The sequence below is a fragment of the Leopardus geoffroyi genome, chromosome B1, assembly GCF_018350155.1.
Source record: "Leopardus geoffroyi isolate Oge1 chromosome B1, O.geoffroyi_Oge1_pat1.0, whole genome shotgun sequence".
NCBI classification, from domain to species: domain Eukaryota; kingdom Metazoa; phylum Chordata; class Mammalia; order Carnivora; family Felidae; genus Leopardus; species Leopardus geoffroyi.
This window is the reverse complement of record NC_059327.1, coordinates 44,838,184-44,858,455: the sequence shown is the minus strand read 5'-3', so window position 1 is coordinate 44,858,455 and position 20,272 is coordinate 44,838,184. Positions and strand designations below refer to the sequence as shown.

At 48.1% G+C, this 20,272-nt stretch overlaps 1 long non-coding RNA gene across 2 annotated transcripts in view; it reads right to left on the bottom strand.

Annotated features, from left to right (window-relative positions):
- Positions 1–1,804: 1,804 nt before the first annotated feature.
- LOC123589148 overlaps positions 1,805–20,272 on the bottom strand; it is a 52,118-nt gene continuing 33,650 nt past the window's right edge. Inside the window, exon 4 of one of the 2 annotated variants that reach the window (XR_006708195.1) lies at positions 1,805–1,981. This is a non-coding gene — a long non-coding RNA (uncharacterized LOC123589148). Of the gene's footprint in view, positions 1,982–15,463; positions 19,923–20,272 lie in introns of those variants that run through there. The other variant, XR_006708191.1, reaches the window with a different exon arrangement.

The window sequence follows — 20,272 nt, the reverse complement described above, 5'->3', positions numbered from 1 at the left end:
GGATGCTGCAAAGCCATTTGTAAGGGGAGAGAGAGAGAGAGAGAGAGAGAGAGAGCAGGGGCGAGAGAGAGACTTGGGGTAACAAAAGCAAGGTAGTCAAGCAGAAGCGAGCTAGAACAAGGAGGCGTGGAGGAAGCCCAGAGTCCTCTTGATCAGGGCTGAACTAAACCCCTGGAAGAGGAGGCTCCTGAGTGTGAGATGGGCGGGCCCACTCCGTGGCAGAGACGGGGAGGGAGTGAAACGCTCTGTCTGGAGGGCTGCAAGCAAGAGAGGCAGGGCTCTGTTGGAAGCAGCACAGAGAGGAGGCAACCCGAACCCCATCCTCCTCTCCGCCTGGAGAAATGGTTTGTGCTGGCCTGGGCTGGGGGAGGGCCCAGCGATATGCTGAGCAGAGCAGGAGAGAAATGTGCTGAGCTGAAGCAGGGCCCGGCCCTGTACTGGCCACCCGGGAAGGCAAGGCAGAGTGAACGGACCAGCTCGCCCGATGGAGGGGGCAGGCCCCAGGCCCAGTGAGCGCCCAGTGGGGCTCCATGCTCCGTATCCTGTGGCAGGTGGAAGTTTGCTCCACTGGGAACGAAGCCTGCCTCAAAAGCGTTGTTCCTGTGCCAGCGTGGGGAGCCTCCTGACCTTTGCCTTCTCTGCCTGGCTGTCAGGATCCTCTGGGACCTGGGGCCACTCGCCTTGGCCACCACAACCCGACGCTGCTCATCACCACCCAGTCAGATCCAGCCCCTTCACCATCCTCAACAGTCAGCTCCTCCTTCCCCTTCTCTCGCTCCCATCCAGCGCCCTGTCTTCCTGCGCCAGGGACACCCCCACTTCTCCAGGCCCCTTCACAGCCCCTCCAAGGAGATTCTACCACAGGGCCTGGCAGCAGAATGCTGCCTTCCTGCCTGCATTTGGCATCTGTGGAATCAAATTCCAAGTTTTTGGAGGCTCACTTTAGGTGCTGGGATAGAAACAGGCCCAGCCCCAAGGGCAGTAACCAACCGCTAACCTAACTTGTCCTGGGACAAGTCCCCAGGCCCAGGGACCGTGGAACCCACTCTGGAGTGTGTCAGGAGCTTAGGCAAGAGGAAGGCCCTGTGGGAGGCTGACCAGGGTAGTGCCAGAGTCTGGGTAGACAGCGGTGAGTATGGAAACACCACATTCACCTGCCTCGGCCTGGATGGGTCCCAGGGGAGCCCCCCTACCGATGCAATCAGCGGGTTTGGGTCTTGGGGACCCCACCGTACAGTCTTCCACCCTTCCAGTTCCAAGACTGAGCCAACATCATGGTCAAAGGCCATCCTTGGCAAGTGACTGGACATACATTTCTCAGAGGTAAGCAATGAGGAGGACACTTAACTGACAGCCTTCTGAGGGGAAACAGCTTCCCCACACATGTCCTGAGCCTCTTTGTCTGATAATGACCCGAGAGCATTTGCTGCTTGAAAGAAAGTGTTTGCTCTGAGTTTCATTTTGTCTTTCCTGCCCGCCTCACTGCCATCTGATACTTCTGAACTGCTCTCGGCCAGATGTCTGCCCATTCCTGCTTAGAACTTACCTACCCCTCAGTGACTCCAGGAGGGAGGCCGCTATTCCTGTTGGGTTTACTTGGAAAATGAGAGTCACATGCACAGATGACAAAAATACAACATAAGCAAGAATGGTGTTGACTCTCCAACCAATCTGATGAAAATATTGTTGTCAAGCAGAAGGGCGCTTGTATTTCTTTAACCCTACCGCGTGACAGATAATGCTTTATGTAGCTCATGCTGTCTGAATTAATTAAGGTAATGCTGTAAAAATAAACTCCAAGATGTATGAGCTCTCCAACACAATAGAAGTTTATTTCCCACTTAGCCTCGTCTAAAATAGCATCCCTAACAAGAGGGGTGGTGCTCCTCCAAGCAGTGAGTGGGGGCCCTGCATGAGTCCATCTTGTGCCTTTCGTCTTCAACAGGGGGCTCCCAAGCTCGCTGTGTATTCCGCATCAAGTCTGAAAGGGAAAAAACATGGCGGTGTGTCCATGGGAGGGTCCTAATGGGCCAGGCCTGGAAGCAGCCTGCATCACTTCCAAGGGGTATGCAATAAACGTCTAGTAGATGGATGCCTGTGTGAGCGAGGAAATGAATGCATTCCCCATCTTCCCGGCAAGAACTAGTAAAAAAGATGAGTTTCAGGCAGAAAGGGGAAAAAGAAAACTAGGTTTCTTCTATTTCTCTGTTGGTATTTGAGCCATGACTTACCATATTAACATTTTTGTGTTTTCTCTAGCAATTATAATGCACCAGAATCTCAACTTTCCACAATCGTTGCATCTTTTCATGCAAAATGCAAAAACTTTGCGACTGGATAGGTCAGTCTACCATCTCTCCCCATCTTTTATGCCATACCTTTTCCATCTTTATGTGTGATGAAACCCACAAGACAATGCTAGAACATACGCTTTAAATGTCATGTGTATTTTAGAGAAATTAAGAAATGAAAAATCACATTTTTTATTTGCTCCAGACATTTACCATTTTTTGATGTTCTTCACTCCTTCATGAAGATCTGCTTTTCCATTTGGTATCATTTCATTGCAATCTAAAGACCTTCTCTAGCATTTGTTGTAGTGCGGACCCACTGGCAATGAACTCACTTGGCTTTTTTTTAGCGAAAAATGTCTTTATTTTGCCTTCGTTCTTACAAGATCTTTTGACTGGATATAAATTTTGGGTGGACAGAGTTTTTGTTTGTTTCTTTTTTTTTTTTAATCACTTTAAAGATGGTCTTCCAGTATTTTCTTACCTTCATCAAATCATTGCCTCCATCATCTCTGTTCTGCTTTTGAGTCCACCCAGTGAATTTTTACTTCAAATATTTTATTTTCAACTTCTGCTGGGTCCTTTTAACAGTTTCTATTTCTCCACCAAGGTTATATATTTTTTCATTTGTTTCAGACATATTTTCTCATGTGTTAATGAGTATAGTAATAATAACTAATTTAAAGTCCTTTTTCTGCTAATTCCAACATTTGGGTCAAGAAAGGATCAGTCTTAGGATGCCTGGGTGGCTCAGTCAGTTAAGCATCCAACTTCGGCTCAGGTCATGATCTTGCAATTCATGAGTTCAAGCCCCGTGTCAGGCTCTGTGCTGACAGCTCAGAGCCTGGAGCCTCCTTCGGATTCTGTGTCTCCCTCTCTCTCTGCCCCTCCCCTGCTCACAATCTGTCTCTCTCTCTCTCAAAAATAAATAAACCTTAATTAAAAAAAAAAAAGATGGAATCTGTCTTCACTGATTGTGTTTTCTCTTGAAAATAAGTCACATTTTTCTAGCTCTTTCTGTACTAAGTAGTTTTGGATTATATTCTGGACATTGTGAATGTTGTGTTGTGGGTACTCTGAATTCTGTTACATTCTGCTGAAGAGTGTTAAGTTGTTAGTGTTGCAGTTGTTGTTGTTATAACAATAATCAAGGCAACTAGATTGGTTGGGTTGAAATTGTCAGTTCTGTCTTGTGGATGACAGCTCAAATCTCAGTCCAATTCTTCTATTTTTAGCTGAGCTGCTTGGATTCTACCCCATGCGTGCTGGAACCTGAGATTTGGGTGCAGTTTATATTTAGCAGCCATAGTTGCCCAAAACTTTCTCATCTGCTCCCTTGGGCCAGGAAAATTGCAGGTTTCCTAGAGGAGTTTTAGCTGCCCCCACGTGGGATAGACTGCAGCTACGGGCCATAATAAATGGAAGGCTTACCACACACTATTCCCTTCTCCCAGGTGTCAATGGTGCCTTCAGGTGGCTGTTTCTTGAGTTCTGTCCAGAGTTTACAGTTACGGTCTGTTTTGGAGGGGATTCGTCCAATCGGCGCTTAACTTGGCCATGCCGGAAGTAGAGCCATCCCAATGTATTTGGGGGTGGGAGGAAGCCAGATGTTCTAATAAGACCACCCTTCATAGTTCCTGGTCATACTGCATTTCATAAAACTTCAACCTAACTTTCAAAGGTGAAAGAGGTGTTGTGGCAGGAGTGTGGAAGGAACAGAATCCAACTAAAAATTCAAACATGACTGGATCTTTAACGTGCATCATTACACGTGTCTTTAACACATCAACAAGCATTTCCTGGGCGTCTGCTATATGCCAAACAGGGAATTTTCAACCAGAGCTCTTAACGGATAGGGTACATCAAAGCTCCTCCAACCCTGATTAATGTGAATATATAGGTTGTCCTGTACCACGTGAGGCATCATGAACAATGGTCACTATTCTAAGTGTCAAATGTGTGCCATGCACTGGCTCTAACCATCACAAGAACCCTGCAATTTTGTCATCTTTATTTTACATGAGCAGTGCTGTGGGGTGGAAAATGATCAGGTGTCAAAGTTAGATAAGCCGAGGTTTTGATCTTAACTTTGACACTAACTAAATGACCACAGCCTAAGGCCAATTGCTGGACATCTGCAAGCTTCAGTTAACTTACCTATAAACACTCCAAGTTGTCATAATGATGAGAAATAACGAGAATAGAACAACTAATACAGAACCTGGCTCATCGAGCTACCATTCTTTTTATAGACAAGAATACTTAAGATTAGGTAGTTTACATAACTGGCTCACAAATAGGAAGTTGTCTTGCCATCTAGAAAATGCCATAACTGGGTTTCAACCTCATGTCTGTGTATTTCCTTTATAGCTATAAGCTGCATTATCTCCATAATAATATCGCCATCAGTTATGGAGTACCTATTGTGTCCAAGAACTATACTAGATCCTTACCATATGTAGAGACAGCCCTGAAACTAACCAAAAGATAAGAAAAAATAAGACCCTCGGATCAGGTAATTTTTCCCCTTATGGAATCATGAAAATTATGATGATATTTCTTTATGATATCATGGTCTTGAAGATATTTCTCACTAACCCAGAGTTAAGGTCTTCCCTTGGGGGAAGCACCTTCCCTTGATGGAGTTGCTGTCTACCCCAAATGGTAAGAGAAAGATAAAATGGCTGTTCTCCTGGAGAAGCAGAGGTCCTACAAATGGCCACCCGGGAACCCTTTCATTTGAGAATACATTTAAATGGCTCAGAGGGGTGGGGAGAGAATGAAGTTTGGACAGAGGAATATTTCAGGCCCCCTCAAGCCACTGACACAGTCAACAGCCCTCTGCTCCTTTCTGTGCATCGGAGAGTCAAGCTGGCTATTATTCACTCATTTCATATCTTGCATTTCAATCAAATTCGGAGTTACAAGAAAATTGCCTTTGTCAAGCCGTCATTAGTGGGTTCAAGATTCTTGACGAGTATACACACAGACCTTCCGCACCCACATAGTTATTTAAAGCGATCACTGAATTCACTTAAAAGCAATTATCTAGTGGGTTGGCCAGATTCCACTTCTCTCCTATATAGCACGACACGTTTTATCATTTCTGTTCAGTATCCCACATCATTGACTTACAGGTTGGTGTTGAATGTTAGTCACATTGTCAGGCCTACTGGTATATCTATTCATGTACTTATCTGTTCAACAAATAATTCTCCAATGCCTGCCTGTGTTGGACACAGAAACTAGAGATGTGCACTGTTGTGTTTTAGGATCTCTATCACAGCCTGATACAGTAGACAGTGTCCTGGCTCTGAAGCCAGAGATCCGGACTCAAGCTCTGTCTCCTTTCTTCACCAAATGAAAGACCTCAGCTAAGTCATTTAACTTCATGGAATCTCAATTTCCACACACCTGTAAAGAGGGAATAATTTGCTCGACATCTCTGACTAACGAGGTCTTGCGAGGTTCCAACAAAATCATATAAACAAAAGCATCAACGTTGTACAACAGTATATAAGTAGAAGCTATCCTTCTAATTAAATATCACATGTCATTTATATTTATTGCTATATGTTTTCTTCACTATATGTTCCTAATAATTTTCATGAGCAGAGCTATTGCTATTATTATAATAGGCAAGCACTACACATTATACAAAAGCTTTGCATAGAGCAACCGAGGGTGAGGGGTAAAGGAATTTTTCGAAGATAGTATATCTTAGCCATTGTTTTCTCCATCAAATAAAGAAGACAACCCAGCCTCTTGGAGCTTACAATATAGTCACAAGTACAGATACTGACGATTTAATTATTGGTTTGATAGTGTTGGTAAAGAAGAATTAACAGGGGCCATAGGAGCATAGAACAAGGAGAGGGCCCTAGCAGAAAGGAAGAGGGCCCCCTGAGAAAATAATCCCAAAGTTGAGCTCTGTAGGATATGCAGTAGTTAACCGAGCAGGGAGGGAAGCAGAAGGTGTGCTCCAACAATGAGAGAGGTATGTTTGAAAGACCGGAACCGAAGGATAGCAAAGCCGGATTTAGGTGTCGAAAAAAACCCGCTGTGCCAGGACCGAAGAGAACCAAGCTCAGAGAGGCATGAGATCAGCCTGGTGACTCAGGCAGAGGTCACATCATGCACTGTCTTCTAGGGCGCATTACAAATTTGGGTTCACGAAAAGCCATGGAAGGATTTTAAGCAGGAGTGATCTTATCATATTTTCCTTTTTACGAAGTAACTTCGACAGTGGAATGGGACATTGATCTGAAGGGGCAGGAGTAAGTGTAGGAAGACCAGGAAGGACCTATTGCAGTGATCCAAGAAAGAGATCATGGTACCTTGTACTCAGTTGGTGGCGGTGGGATAGAGAAGTGTCTATATCTAAAATATGTAAGAGATATAAATAGCGAGAGTTCGAGAAATACTGATGTGTAGCAGTGAGAGAAAGACAGAACTCGAGAATGATCCCAGGTTTCTGGTTGGAGTGACCGGGTATGACAATGACACTCGCCCAGAAAGTAACTGTAGGAGGAGCAGGATGGAGAGGAAAGATAGTGAGCTGCGTTTTGGGAAATATGAACTGTGAGGGGCCTGTGGCAGCCAATCGTCCTCCCAGACTTCATTCTGGGGAAGCTGGGGGCGGGGGGGCGAAAGGAAAGCGCCAAGAACCTCGATCTGACAGTTGGATAAAACTTGTCCTTGTGCCTTAGGTCATTTTAATAAATGTGCTTGATTTCTCATCATTCTATGGGGGGTGATGAAAGTCCAGGATCTTCCATTTTTCACTTTCACAACAGAGGGTCCTGGGTCTCGCCTGATGCAAGGCTCAGGTGGTCCCACGCTCCCCAGCTTAGCCTGTGACGAGGTGTGGTCCTATGGGTTGGGCGTGTAAGTGCCACGTATGACTACGGGCTCACTTTCTGAAAACGGAGCTGGTTGCCCTCAGCTTCCTCTTCCCCCTCTGTGCATGTGCTAGAACATGGTGCTTTGGAGATATCTGTCACCCTGTGGAAGAGGACAGTGCCCCAGATGGTGGAGTAACAAGATAGAAAAAAAAAAAAAAACTAAATCCCGGGGCAACTTCATGAAACAGACCTACTTGCCCTCCCCGGAATGCCCAGAAACTCTGGACTCTGGTGTGAAACACAAATAAACTGCAGTCTTATTTGAGCCACCGTATTTTGTATTCTCTTTGTTACAGCAAAGTAGCCAAGTGGAACTGCCTGGTAAAAAAGGTGGATGGAGGGTCTCAGGAGAGCCAGAAAGTCTTCAGAACATAAGAGGCTATCGAAGCTGTGGCGAGGAGATAAATAGTCTTGGCAAGAAAGGCAATCAGGTGAGAAAGCAGAGACGTGGGCAAAACCCTAAGGACTCCAACGGAAGAGGCAGGTGCTAAAACCCCAGCTGACGAAGCAACCTGAGAAGTGACCAGAAAGGTGAACGGACTCCAGGAGAATGGGGCGCTCCGGAAGAGAGTGGTCAGTGCTGGGAGGGAGCACACAGATTAGCGTCTATTTGAGTTCATGGCTTGGAGCTCACTGGTGACTTGGGGAGAAGCTCTGAGGGCATGGAAGAGAGCAGAAGCCATGCCCAAGTAAACTGAGAGGCAACAGAAGCGATGCGTATAGCATAGTTGTTCAGGAAGTGGGGCCGAAAAGGGCAGGGACGAGATAGCTAATCCAGAGATTATGGCAGGGGCAGCATTTTTTAAAGTGGAAGAGATTTGGGGGCGCCTGGGTGGCTCAGTTGGTCGGGCGTCCGACTTCGGCTCAGGTCATGATCTCACAGCTCATGAGTTCGAGCCCCGCGTCGGGCTCTGTACTGACAGCTTGGAGCCTGGAGCCTGCTTCGGATTTGGTGTCTCTGTCTCTCTCTGCCCCTCCCCTGCTCACGCTCTTAGTCTCTCAGGAGTAGAAGTCATAGTACTACGTCACAAGAAGGTGAGAAATAATGGGATGATTTAGGGCAATGTGGTGGAGTTGGCCACAGAGAGAAGGAAAAGACATGGGCCCTATTTTACGAGAAGGGAAGCATTTTGCAACCACACATCTGCTCGGCTAAACTGGGTCCAGGTTCACAACCGCCTTTCTGTCATCACATTAGACAACCAGTTACCAAATCAGTCAAGTGGGACTAATAAAGAGTTTTGGAGTAAACATTTATAATAATGGTCTAGTTTTTGCAGAGTTTTGAAGCCAACCTAATTAGTGGACACTGGATGCCGAAGCCGTCTACATTTTATTATGTGTGCTAATATGTGCGTACAAAATACAGGCAAATCCCAATTAGAAAGTTAGAATAAGAACTTCTTGAAGGCAGGAATTTTATACCATTTTTGTTTTGAGTGCCCAGCACTTAATGGATGCTCAGTAAATATTTCAAGGATTCGGTTAAAACGGGGTTTTACAAAACAATTATACTTCTTTACCAAAGAATTTGCCGCTAGGTGCTTTCAAATTAGCCAGTAGTCGTGTTGCATTTAACCTTTGAACGAAAACTCACATTCGAATGTTGGCTATAAGTGCCGTTAGCATTCTGCATTATTACCACAGAATCTGGCCACCCCAGTAGTTCAGGGACATATCTATGAAGTAAAATCGAGAACCCAAACCCTCTGAAGTCGGGGAAAAGAGGGTGTAGAGAGCCGTTGGAGAAGACAGCAGCAGCAGAAAAATTTTTGAAATTTCAAAAGCGGAGAGGTCGTGAGTGGGGAGAGGGAAATACAAAGGACCCTCACCTGACTAGCCAGTTGGATACACTTTGTCTTTGTGCCTCGGGTCTTTTTAATTGATTTACTTAATATCTTATCATTCTACCATGGGTTGACAAAGTCCAGGGCCTACCTCTTTATCTTGCCCCTGAGGTGAGTGTCTCCTTGAGGCCGAGAAGTGATTACAGGAAGGAAATACGCAGCTCTCCGGCGCCAGTTTTTACCGGAGCTCTAAAACTCACCCTACCATGTCCTTGGTTTCTGAATTATTAGTCTACTCGCCCTCTTTGCCCCCTGTCAGAAGATGTAACTAAGACACACTGACAGTTCCTGGAGAGCTGTGTTCGTCTCTTCCGGGTCACTGCAGGTCGCCCTCAAGAACACCGCTCAGCTCGGACGATTTGGTTGATGGGAACCCCCCGCCTTCCGTCTTTATCTGCCTTCGGGAACAGAGCAGAGAAGGGACTGGGGGCATTAGAAACGGCACTTCCGGAGAAAGACGAGCCAGGGCCACCCCTCCGTTTGTGGGTGAGAAGGATTGCCCGAGACAGGGAAGCAATTGCCCGAGGTCGTGCAGCCACGGGGAGCGGCAGGCCAGGACTGGGGTTCCGATCTCCTGGCTCCTGGCCCAAGATTTCCCTGAGAGACCCCCAGATTAAGACCTTCTCCCCTTTGCAAACATTGACTCCCAACCATGTCTATCTTTTTTTACACCGGTCAGGAAAGAGAAGGATATAGGCATCTCTGTCCATATGCTCTATTTTTTTCCTGAGAGATCATCTGGGGCAAGATCTGTTCCTGGGTGGCATATGTTTTCTATTTTACAGCCTATTGTTTTATGCAAAAACACCTAAGAGGTCACAGAGACTCAAAAACTCCCCTTGGCGTGCCGCCTTCCTTCTGAGCATCTTCATAGCCCTTGCACCGCGCCCCCTCCTAAAACTATCACTCCCCAGTATCTAATCTACCTGGGCTCCCTCTTCCGTTTTGTAAATCCGTCCTCCCAAAGCGAGGCATTCGGCCTCCAAAGGCCACCCAGTCCACAGCCATGCCTTAGAGATGGCCAGGGAGCAAAGACAATCCTCAGCAGGAAGAGCCGCACCTCCAGGACCCTTTTATGTCTTCCAGGCATTTGCACACAGATATTTATACATGCATCCACATGCACACACATGCAAACACACACACAGACATGTGGCCACCGCATGAGCCAAAATGGGGAAGAAAAAAAAAAGGCCCACGCAGGAAAGGAGAAAATGTCCCCTTTATATCTGCAGGCTGCCTCCAGCAAAAGCATTCCTAAATACGATAGGTTAAATATATTGCTGCCATTACACTCTACAAGAAACACATTCCATAAAAACGAAGGTGCTGTAAATTATACAAATATGATGCTAACAAGCCAGGAAACGCGCCGCTAATGAGGTCAGCTCCAGAACTCCCGCAGCGTTGCAAATCAGGTGCCAATCCTGCATGTGAGGTACAAGAACGGCTTTGGGTCAGCATTTTCCAAGTGCGTTTGTAACCTGCTGTTTGGTGTATGGTTGCACAGGTAGATAAAAAGCCTCCACTTCTCCCCCCCACGGCAACCCCCCCCCCAACTTTGTTTATGTGTCAAATATCCAAGCCAGCCGAAGAGCACGCTCCGCATTAATGTACCTGACGATTATGCCTATTGTTCTCCTGCTCGGAGTGGAGAATTAGTCACTCAGATGTGTAAATATTGGTTACAGTTTTGAAGCATGCAAGCTTTGTGTTTCTATCAGCCCCATTCCTGGAGGAATTATGCATGCTGTTGGCACCGGGTTTTGTACACACTGTATTTGCTAAAGCTCTAAAAATCAAATAAACATGTTCTCGGCTCCTGAATTATTAGTCCATTCACCATCTTTCCCCGTTAGGGGGGGAAACAATAAACACGCCGAAATGTGGCATTTAGGAACTGCAACAAGATTTCTGCTTGGCATTTACAAGTTGGAGAACAATCGAAACACCCTTCCTATGCCTTTGTCACAAGGCCTCCGGCACAGAGAGCCAAGAAGCCTCTGAAATCGTTCCTGACCTGGAGGTGGACGTGACCTTCCCCTAGGGTCCAGGTGTAGCCTCCACTCGCGGATATGTATCAGATGTGGGGACCGGGGTCGTTCCCAGAGACGAGGGCAGAGAGGGAGGTCGAGAATCTGGCCGTCACACCATCCCAGTTCGGAGGCCAGAGCCACACCTGTGAAGAGCAGCCTGGTTTTCCCCTCTGAGAGTTCCAGCCTCCATGTCCTGCCCACGGTTGGGATTCGTGGAGCTGAAGAGGCTTTGCTCAGAATGGTTACTTAGAGTTACCAATATGCCGAAGATCCCCTCAAACTGGCAGCCACTTGGAGGCAGAGAGGGCAGTCGATTTGATAGGCCAACCCCATAGTTATTTCTTGGCTTTTTTTTTTTTTTTTTTTTTGCCATACCAGGATCCAGGGTAATTCAGGTTTAAAGCCACTGAGGGTGAGTGAATAGAAAAGTGAGGGGTTTCATGTGAGATGCACAAAAGAATGTAAGCAAACATTTAGCAGATAAATATGATCACAAAAATATCTCCTACATCCCCCAACGCTAAGCAAGGTATTTATGGTACGGCTTCAATTTAGAGCCCACAGCAGGGGAGGGAGGTAGTTTTGTTCTGAACCGCCTGGCCTAGCCCTAGTCTCAGACACCTGTTTATACTCTATCGCAAAGGCTTTATTGAGTCTGTTCTCCCCAGTCTAGGGGCCCTGCCGTGGATCTATTTGTATACACATATCCTAGGTTTTGGAAATAACTTCAGCACATAAATGCCATTATTTCCAACAGAGTTGGTGTAAACCATATTTACTACTCAAACACTCAGCTGAAAATCGAGCTGCAAGGAAACAGTAGCAGCAGCAGCAGCGACAACAAAGAAATCAGTGACAGCTACAAACCACAGCCACAAATCAAACAAATTCGTAAAGTGGCCTTGAGGTGGGAAGCACAAAGCAAAGACATAGCAAGATGGCGGGCGGTGGCAGGCGCTCAACATACAGGAAAGAAAATTGAATTAGTAGTTCCCTGCTCTAAATTACATACGGACTACGTGCGGAGAGCACACAGGGATGTCAAAAGGCACAAGGAAGGTATGGAGGGACAGGGGCCACGGTGCGAGGCACTCGTTGTTCTCACTACCATAAAGGTCCCGACAGTCTATATGATCATAGACCAGGGGGTCTCAGGGTCTATGCAGAGAGCACAGGTGCATCTCCCTGATATCCAGCACCAGCCCAACAAAAGGAAACGTTAAACGGGCAGCGTCCACACAAGTCAAGACTCTCTCTCCCTTGGAGGCGTGAACTGTCTTGACTGACTCCTCCAATCAAGAAAGGCAAAACCACAACACCAGAGCCAAATGCACACCCCACATGGGAATTTCCATTCAGTCATTCACTGTTCAGGCAAGCATTTACTAAGCACCTGTTATATGTTTGGCACTGGAGAGGATAGAAATATATGTAGGGGTGCCTGGGTGGCTCAGTCAGGTAAAAGTCTGACTCTTGGTTGCAGCTCAGGTCATGGTCTCGCGGCTTCATGGGTTCGAGCCCCGCATCCGGCTCTGCGCTGGCAGCATGGAGCTGCTTGGGATTCTCTCTCACTCCTTTGCTCTCTGCCCCTCCCCCACTCATGCTGTCCCTCTCTCTCTCTCTCTCAAAATAAATAAGTAAACTTAAAAAAAAAGAAATAGGGGCACCTGGGTGGCTCAGTTGGTTAAGCGTCCAACTTTGGCTCAGCTAATGATCTCACATTCCATGGGTTCAAGCCCCATGTCAGGCTCTGCACTGACAGCTCAGAGTCTGGAGCCCATTTCGTATTCTGTGTTTCCCTCTCTCTCTTTCCTCCTCTCCTCGCACTCTGTGTGTGTGTCTCTCTCTCTCAAAAATACATAAACATTAAAAAATCGTTTTAATTTTTAAAAAAGACACTATTGTCTAACAGGGGAATAAGAAACATTAAATGAGAAAACCATGGTTAAATAAGAAAATGACAATGGCTTTTCAGAAAAAGTCTAAACAACAGTGCGTAATTGATGACCAATGGAGACAGTGATATAGGCTGTAAGTGCTGACCACGTCTCAGGCAAAGAGAGAGCGCTATAGGCTGGATGAGCCAGGAAGTCTTCAAGGAGGAGGTGAGCTTTGAAGGTAGATAGGACTCAGCCAGGCAGAATAGAGAGAGAAGCAGAATTGATGCAGGGGAATTGGGGTAAAGGCCAGGAGGTGGGAACACACATGGCGTGTTTGGGAAGTCTAAAGTGACCATTTGGATGGATGTGCCAATGGGCCTCTGTAGGACATTTCTCTACAGGAGAACGGAGGCAGGTAAAATTTCGTTTCTACTGAACACCAAGCAAGCTAATGTTAGAGACCAGGTCATGGCTAAAACTTACCTGTAAGGAGCACAGAGCAGCCTTCACTAGAAGGAAAACCTGTATTCATATATTTTACATAATACACCTAGGGAAAGTGAGTAAATGTCAGAATCGACACAAGGCTGGGTGTGGAAGAGGGCGGATGCATTTGTCTGCAGTGTGCCTGTGCGTATACATGCATTAACTGCACACTGGGGGCTGTGTACGCCCCCCTCCCTCCTGGAAAGCACTGAACCAGCACAGTATGCTTGCACACAGCCCTGCTTCCACTCAGGCAAGCTGTGTGTGTACGAGGCAGGGGGGAGGGACAGCGGGGGAGGGAGACGGAGAGACGGTTCTTCAGGCCAGCAGAAGGTACTTGAACTCTGTGGGAAGGTCGGCTGTTTGTAACAAGGATGAGTTGAGAATCACCATAACCCAGGGCAGACAAAGTGTGAAATATGCATTTTTCTCTTTCATTTCACACTATTTTTACGAGACCTCTGTGTAGATGCAGCAAGCAAGAAGGAAGGAAGGAAGGAAGGAAGGAAGGAAGGAAGGAAGGAAGGAAGGAAGGAAGAAAAGGAAAGAAAATGGTTCAGCTGTCTGGCCAGGTAGAAGGGATTATCTCTACTTGAGAGAAACCAGACCAAAAATGACTTGCCCGGGCCGAGAGGAGGACCCCTGCTCTGCCCAAAGCTGTGTGCCTTCTGCTGAAGCCAGAATTGCTACTAATTCTGAAAATGGTTCTTAATCCCATCTCCAGCCTGGCTGCGGGAACCAGACCGTCCCTCTCATAGATATTGTCCCCAGCCTCTTTTGTGGCAAACTCTCGATGCCTGTCCCACCATGGTGCAATTGCCAATCGGACGCATACTGACCATGGACCTAGAAGTCAGACCCCTGCTGGGTCCCACGGCGGGGGGGGGGGGGGGGGGGGGGGGGGGGGGGGGGCGGGGGGCCTGGGTCTGGAAAAACAAATCGCTGCCAGCGGTCCGGGCTCCCACAGAAGCCTCCCTGAGTCACAAACCAGGACCTCTGTCCTGAACCTTCTCCATCCAGGGCTCAGCCCAGAGCCAGCGCAGCCTTGAGTCAAATACCTGATCTCATTTTCACAACTAGTAAGGCCAAACGAGTACCAACAATGGGCTATTAGAATCTACAAAACGCTCTTCCACTCACCTCATCTCATTTGACCAATTTGTCCATTTTGACGGGTTTTACTAAACTCTTGGTATGTGCCAGGCACCGTGCTAGGCTCTGGGCATATGAAGGGTATAAAGATGGAGCCCCTGACCTTGGGACAACGCTCACAGATCAACAGCCTGCTTCTCCCAGCCCCTATTCGGGTAGGTATTACTTTTATACGCAGGGAAATAGTTGAGGAAACCAGAACCCCCAGAAAGTAAGTACTGGTCCAAGGCCGCAGACCCAGCAAAGGAAAAATCCACACCTGGGAGCTGGTTCATCAGAATCCACAGCCTGCAGGCTCCTCACTGGCTTAGGGGCTCTCTAAGGCTCTGCTTCTTGTGTTTGTCTCACTTCTCCCGCCACCCTTAGAACACACTACCCTCTCACTTCTCTTCTCCAGTGAGCTGGGTCGCTTCTTGCCTTTATCGAAGGCCATGCTCCTCCCGTAGAGAAGATCTTCAGATCGGCCGCCCTCCTGCCTCCCAGTACCTGGGCCTAGTGTCTTCCTCCGGCTTCTTGCTGCTTGCTTGCCTCGGCCAGGGAGAACTGGTTGGATCTTCCCACCTCTCTAAATCTTCTGCTTCCCAAACCCTGCCTGCCCTCCAAAAACTGAGCTTCCAGAAAGTTCTGGCTGGAGCTTCTTTGCCAAACTCAGCAGAAACAAAGGAGCCGTGCCCGCACCTTGCCTGTCATCAGCCCAGCCTCCAGCACCTCTCCTGAGTGGCCCTGCCATCGTGCGGGAGCATGCCTCTTAGCCTCAGCTTACACCTCCTTGTCCCACACCCTTCCCCTCACTCTAGCCCCCGAGGGAGTGGGAGATTCACGTTTGCGAAGTGCTGTGAAAGAGAAAAGAGCCAAGCACTTCCCATCCACAGGAAGAAAGCAATTTTAATTGAAAAATGAAATCACAGATTACATGCAAATCTTTGTTGGCAAATTTCAATTACCACCAAATTAAATGCATAGCTAAGCTAAGCATCTTTGGGACACTCCATGTAATGTTTGCCCGGGATACGTCCACATCGATCAGAGGAGGGCGTGATAGGTGTCTTCCTGCAGAACGAGTCTCCAGGAAGAATTCAGGGAACTCTGGCTCTAGCCACCTGGGGTCCCCACACTGAGACTATCTCAGCCAGGAAGTGGGAAAAGAGGGCGGGAAAAGACAGGAGTTCTCACTACGTTTACCCATTCAACCTTCTGTCTTTCAAAAAAAAAAAAAAAAAAAGCAGGCATCAGCAAAGGCAAAATTAGAAAATCTTCTACCAGCAACAATATTAAAAATTGTGCCCCCGAAATGACCCCAGCTTTTCGTATTACTTTACAAAGGAGAACACCAAAGCCCGGGAGCCCCTTGATCAAGCCGAGGCGGCCAGCGGCAGAGCTGAGCCATGAATACAGGTTCTATCATGCTTAGGACAGGATTTGGCTCCGAGATGGTCTAGGGAACCCTAAGGAACAGGGTTCACGCTCTGCGGGAAGCCGGGGATGATAAAGCTGTTTCCATTCTCCTATTTATCATCTCATTCTCATATTCTACTTCGTCTTGTTGGCTGTGTCAGGTACGGTGCCCACTGCCACATCCCATTCAGCATGTTGGACACCCAGGGACCACGGGCTTGCGGTGACCCGGGCACCACGCCAGGCACAGGGGCTGCAAAATCAGAGAGCTGGGCACTCTCTCCTTCCTCGCCACCACGATCGTGTCATGCGGGTGCTGCGACTCCCTACGTGGACACTGCCCCAGCTGTGCCTGAGACTGGCTTTAAAACACTCTCGCCAACCAAACTGTAAGTGCGTTAGGGAAAGGGCCACGGTCATTAATCTGTGCGCTGCTTTCTCTATGTCCAGTGCACTGGAGTATGTCCCCTAATGTATATTAATGGAAAGGAATCCACATTGGAGAGAAAACTCTAAAAGCATGGTAGTTGCTGCTCGGAGAAAGTAGGGATGGCCGTGTGAGGCTTCACCCTGCATTTCAAGGCGGTGCTCCTAGATGTCTTTCATCCAGGCAGGAAGTTTCTTATCACTACGAGATAATTTCCATGTTGGCCAATACCCAAGCGGCTGGAGGACGCCGGGGAGGATTCAATTAAGCAACAGTCATGCCCATCACAGCATCTGTCTTGCCCTGGGACACCCCTGCTCTTGCCCGCTGTCAGACCCCAGGACCTTCCGTACACCTGGTGCGGGGAGAGGTGGGAAGAGAACAGGAAAAGGATATGGTTTTCAGGCCTGTCCCCAGGGTGGGACGAACCCGTTCTGTGAGTCGGGAACAGCCGCCAAAGCCAGGGCCCCCATCCTGAGTCTGATGAGAAAAGCCAGAGGGAGTGTGACAGGCCCGGACTGATGGGGAGAAAGTCCCCCCTCAACAGGGCCCGGGGGCCCCAGCGAGGGCGGCTCTCACTCCGACTCCGCCTCTGCAGAGCATGTGGGTTCTCGCGGCCTTATCTGCCAGATGGCTCCCGGAGGGGATGATTTATTAGGTGCAGAAAGCTCGCTGATAAATTTTACTGCAAGTCCCCGGCAGAAGACTGGGGGTAGCAACGGCCCAGCACAGGCAGCTCTAATGGAAAGTGCCGTCACCAAAGAGCAAAGCATTATTTATGACTGTCTGTAATGCCGTTCGGGGGAAATTCATCATCGCCTCCCTGCTCCGTGCAAGCAGGGGACAGCAGCGCTGCGGGGCGGGGGAGCTCGGGACAGGTGGGGAACAGTTAGAGCTTCTCTGGGAATCTGCCAGGGGAGAGCAAGGCCGTATTTTCCCGGAGTGACCCCGCTCCCCTTGTCAAGGGCTGACCTACAAGTACCCTCGCCATCACTCCCCGCCCCCACTGTCCCCGCCCAGCCTCTCACCCTCCTCCTCCGGTCTTGGAAACAGGGACAAGAGAGAAAAAGGATGGCGTTTTCTTGGTCTCCGTGTGGGGTGCGGCTTCTGAGCCCTCTGCGGCTTGAAGGCAGTCCTTTCCAAAAACAGGCGTCTAGACCAGTGAACACTCCAGTCCCCACAGGGCTCAGAGCAAGAAAGGGGATGTTCTCCCATTTTGCAAAACTGCAAAAGAAACAGTCTTGGAACCAGACAGTGGCCCAGCGCGGGTCACTGGGCATCGGGGCCAAAGAGCTCAGAGGCTGGCTTCCCTGGGAGGCCCTAAAGCACTTTTCCTCGGCCCCACCCCCCGCAAAGTGTCTTGTGCTCTCACCTGGATGGAGACATTTGGGGGTGGCCCTATCCTAGCCCACCCCCTTCCCACCAGGTCAACAAGTGAGGCCCCAATCCCTATACTTCCTTTTCCTAAGTCTAAAGTAGTCAGTGATGACCATCTGCCTCACATTTGAATTATGTATGTCTCAGTCTGTCTCTCTTATCAAATTAAGTGCTCCTTGAGGGCAGGGTCTGTATCTTCTTCATTTTTATATTCATCTCAGCAGTAAGCAGAGCTCCTGGCACATAGGAGCTCTTGATAAATGCTTGATAATAAAATCACACTGGCAGACTTAAGATATACAGGGATTGTGGCCCCATGTGTTCTTATACATCTGTCACCGTGCTGGTATTCCTAGCATTTCAAAGTAGCTTGTCCCCACCCATGCGTCCATCCACTCGGTATAATGGAAAGAGCACTGGATTAAGAGTCAGGAGGGATGGGTTCCAGTGGGCAGCAACCCCAAACATTCTTTGAGTACAGAACATGACTCAAGTCAGATGGCACCCCTAAGGCAGTAATCAAACGTGGGCCGCTCGGTTTGCTTCTGCATGCCTTGGTGTGCTGGGGAGTAAAGGAATAATAAAATCTGCCCGTCCTAACTTACAGGACTTCTATGAGAACGTGAGTATGGTGAGGAGCAGGGGATTTGAGTTCTAGGAAGGGAGGGAACAGCTGTGTCCACTGGTTCTCCATGCCAAGAACTACACTTGAGCCCTTCGTAGGCATTATCTTGTGCAAATACCTTCACAGAAGTTCCACGGGGTCAGTTTTATTACTATACTCGGGGTCTAAATTTGAAAACATGGCGTCAATTCCTTCACTAACAGGGAGGCTTTGAGTTGTGGAGTCACTTCCCCTCTTGGGGCCTTTTATTCTCATCTAGGAAATAAAAGAGTTGGAGTCAACGCTTGAGAAGGTCCCTTCAGCTTCAAATCCCTGTGACTCGCGTAGACCTGCTGTCATGGAAGTGGCCCAGGCAGCTCTACTCCACTGCAGGGGTGGGGTGTCAATGGAGGATCAGCATTTCCAAGAAAAGAAAAGCTATGCGTGAAGGGGCTACTTGAAGATCTGGGATTTCAAGTCACTCTGACAGGAAACATCAAAGAACATAGAGCTAGAACCCACTATGACTGTCTCCCAAGGAGAGGAGAGTCTGACAACTTTGGGCCCAAGAAGGAGGCAGACCAGTGAGGTCAGGGGGACAGGGGAAACCTCGGGTCACTGGTCTACAGGGTCGTCCAGCCTCTGCCCACCCTCAACTAGTGAGGACAGCGACAATGATGCCCCTGACAAGTCCCCATCAATCTCTTTGCCAGCTCCATGGCTGATTTTTTTTACAGAATCCTGACCTTTTAGATCCAGGAGAGACCTTTATGCACAGATTTGCATGGAAACTGAGGACCAGAGGAGTAAAATGACTTGCCCAAGATAAAAGAGCTACCTGGAAACCAAGCCTTGTGACCACTGTTTCGTGCTGGGTGGTCAGTCAGTGCAGTGGGTGCTGGGCCAGTCCTCTCCACATGCACTTATGGGAGGAACATCCAGGTCGTTCCATGAAACATAGGGGATTTGAGTTCTAGGCTCAGAGGCTGGCTTCCCTGGGGGGCCCTAAAGCAACTTGCCTCCCCCCTCCCCCCGGTGTCTTGTGCTCTCACCTGGATGGAGACATTGGGGGTGGCCCTATCCTAGCCCACCCCCCTCCCACCAGGTCAACAAGTGAGGCCCCAATCCCTATACTTCCTTTCTGTAAGTCTCAAATGTAGGGGATCTGAGTTACGTATGTTCCACATATGTAAGAATCACATTGCTGTTTTTGTTTTTAGGAACAATAATGGTCTGTAGCCTTGTATCTTTTCAAAAATACAAAGTTCGGGTATAAGAACAATCCTAGTACAGTTTAACAAACTGTATTCATACAAACGTAGACAAATAAAAGAGCCAGTAATAAGCAGTGGGTTTTGATCAAGCCGGTGAGAACAAGCCGGTGAGAGTCTTACAGACCACTACTGGTGTGTGTATCAGGGGCCCTTCTCAGCTCTGACTTCAGGTTTGCATCATTGATGATGGTCTGGGCTCCAGCAATCTCAGAGAACAGAATATTTCTTGGAAACGGCAGGTGGAGTGTTCTAAATAAGAATAAAAGATGTGGAGTTAGACAGCCTTAGGTTCAAGACGCACATCCACATCCTGCATCATCACCCAAGGCAAGTTATTTAACTTTTCTGAGCCTCGGTTTCCTCTTCTGGGGACAATAACAACTCCTTCATAGGATCATTTGAAGGACTGCATCAGACAATGTATGTATGATCCTAGTGAAATGCCCAGTACAAATAGATGCACAATATATAGTATTTGAGTTCAGAAACTCAAGGGGGCTCAACCATTGACCGGAAATTTCAGGACAGTCTCCTCTTGGTCAACATGAACCAATTTCTCTCAACTCTTCTCTCTCAATTCCTCTTAAACCAAATAATGT